Here is a 2,845-nt window from a genome sequence, read left to right on the forward strand (position 1 = left end):
TCACTGATATCACTGATATATCTAATGGCTTGATAGAAATGTGTTGCAAACGGTCAAACTTCATCACACACTTCATCTGATGCCACTCTACGATTGTAATATTATTAATAAAAAAATATAAAGAAAGAAAGGTGAATCTTAATGTGAATAAAGAGTATCCGAATATATATTATGCGTCAGAAAAAGTTATAGTATGTAGTGGGTAAACTTGCTTCAAATTCTAACAGAAAAATGTATTCTAAAAATTAAAGATAAAATTATTTGTTTTGAGAAATAAATTGTATGGACTATGGAGTGTACGAATGTCCCAAACAACAATTAAAAAATACTGACCCAATAGAAGTTGATCAATACAAGTAAAAAAAATGTAGCTATTTTGGAAACATTATATAATATTTTCGTTTGGGTCAATACCTAGGATCATAGGCTGGACCAGATCCGGGGATCATTGGACAATAGTTGAAAGGATCCAATACCAAGACCAAAAATGGAAGAGGATCCAATACATAATAATAACACTCCGAAGTCCGAACAACAAAATGTCTCATATGAATATGACAAAAAAAATATAATAAATGTCTCTTATGAATTAGGCCTACAATATTCTATGGATAAAAAATTCAAGATAAATGATACACGCTGTGTTTGACAAACACGTTAAAGAGGAGAGAAATCCGTTTGAACTTCTTCTTGAAAGTTTCACTAATGTTTGGCATTTTTTTTTTCTCAACGGCAGAATTGATTCTGTCCCTGAAAGCACGTTCAGGGCGTTCAGGAGAAGCTAAAATTTGTAGCTTAGAAAATTAGATAAAAAATTTATTTTTTTACTAACTCTACCCTTTATTTTCTTCTATAAAAATAATACCAGTAACTATTACCTTCATAGTAGTTCTTTGTAGTTCTTCCTACTTTTTCATAGTTTTTCGTTTCAATTTTTTTTCATCAAAATCGTTCAGATTTCTTTCAATTACTAACAAATTGAATATTTTAATTTTTTTATTATTTTTAGTACTCATTTTTATATTTTAATTTTTATATTTTTTATTGTATTTTTTATTTTTTTATTATATTTTTTATTTTTTATTGTATTTATTTTATTTATATGATAAATATTTTTTATATTATTTTTGATAGTGTTCTGATTTTGCATGTATATAAAAAAAATTATTTAAATTGATATTTCTCTTAGTAATTTTTTATCTAGAAGTGATTTTGAGTAGTATAATCCAAACAACATTTATTTTACTATAATCAATTTTAATATAAAAATTGCCAAACATAAATCACGTTAACTCAAACTTACTTTTCATCAAAATCAATTTTACAAAATTAATTTTATGCAAATTTCCATTTATAAACTATAATCCAAACAGACACTACACTTTTCCCACCTAAAAACTAGCTATACATTTTTATTCACCCCAAAAGATACATTGCATTTTTATGTAAAACCAACTTCAGACCATAAATCTAATGAATAATGATATTGTGATTCAACCAAGTTGGATTGGTCTAGTGGTTAGTTCACTAATCCACTTAAGCAAGTGTCCCGCCTTCTACATTTTACTAGTGGTTAATTTAATTAGCTCTCTAATTAAATTTAAAAAAAACACTCATATCAAACCAAGCATATTGTTCTAGTCCAATGCATAAGGAGGCTAATTCCCACTCCAAATATTATTAAGAACACTTATATCTTTATCATTTGTGGATAAAATGATACATATTTTAAATATTTGTAATATAAAGAAATCAAATATTTTTTAAAAATTATTAATTTATATTTTTAAAATATTTAATTTAATTTGATATATTTTGATTTTGTTTAATTAGTTATTAAATTGAACGGTATATTATAAATTTAGGGTTTTTTTTTTATTTTAACCTAATAAGAGGTTATAAATATCTCATAAATTATGGTAATCGTCGTTCAAAGATTAGAGATGTGAAAATCCTTTTTTTGGTTTCATAATGAAACCATAATGTGGACAAGTAAGGTTGAGTGAGTTCTTCTCTTATTGTATCGGGAAGTTGGGTAGAAAGTTGAGGAGACTCTTCGATTCAATTCCCAAACTATAGTGTGGACAAGTTAGGTTAAATAGTTCCTTTCTTACCATGTCAAAAAATTAGATAGAAAATAAAGTAATTCTCTTTGTATTCAAATTTCAATCTATCTTTTTTTTTCTATTTCAATCTCAATGTATCTTTTTATTCCGTTTGAATTCTTATCTTTTTGGCTATCCTCTTTTTTTATATCACAAAAGTAAGAATTTAATCTATATTTATTTTAGAATTATTTGTGCTTTTTTTTAATTTAGAAGATTAGAACTATCATCAATATACCTAAAATAAAACTCCGTGCTTAATTATCTAACATTTTATTTGAGCTCAATAAGATACGAGTTATACGGCCAGTATCAGACCTGACTTGGAAAGCAAGGCAAAAGTTTTTCCCATTACTTCGATTATTATTATTAAAAAATATCACACATGATTATCTAAAGTCACTCTTCAGCAATGACCAAATCTCATTTATAAACTCTAAATATTTTAACATTCAAGTATTTTTTTTCTTTTCAATTTTATTCTAAATCTACTAAAATTCTCACTAACTTAAATATTAATGTCTCTTACAATTTTTTTTATCATTGTTCAAGTGAAGACGTCAAAAAAATTACCGTTTCAATAAATAAGTCAAAACCTTTACCCAAAATGTTTAAATCTCACGTCAAAATTTAAAATTATTATTCAGTTTCTAGTAATACTAAAAAATATAACATAAACATGCTAATTTCAAACTTTTATTTGACAAAACGACACGATATATATATTATGATAAAGTATA

This window comes from Arachis ipaensis, chromosome B03 (assembly GCF_000816755.2).
Source record: "Arachis ipaensis cultivar K30076 chromosome B03, Araip1.1, whole genome shotgun sequence".
In the NCBI taxonomy this organism is placed as follows: domain Eukaryota; kingdom Viridiplantae; phylum Streptophyta; class Magnoliopsida; order Fabales; family Fabaceae; genus Arachis; species Arachis ipaensis.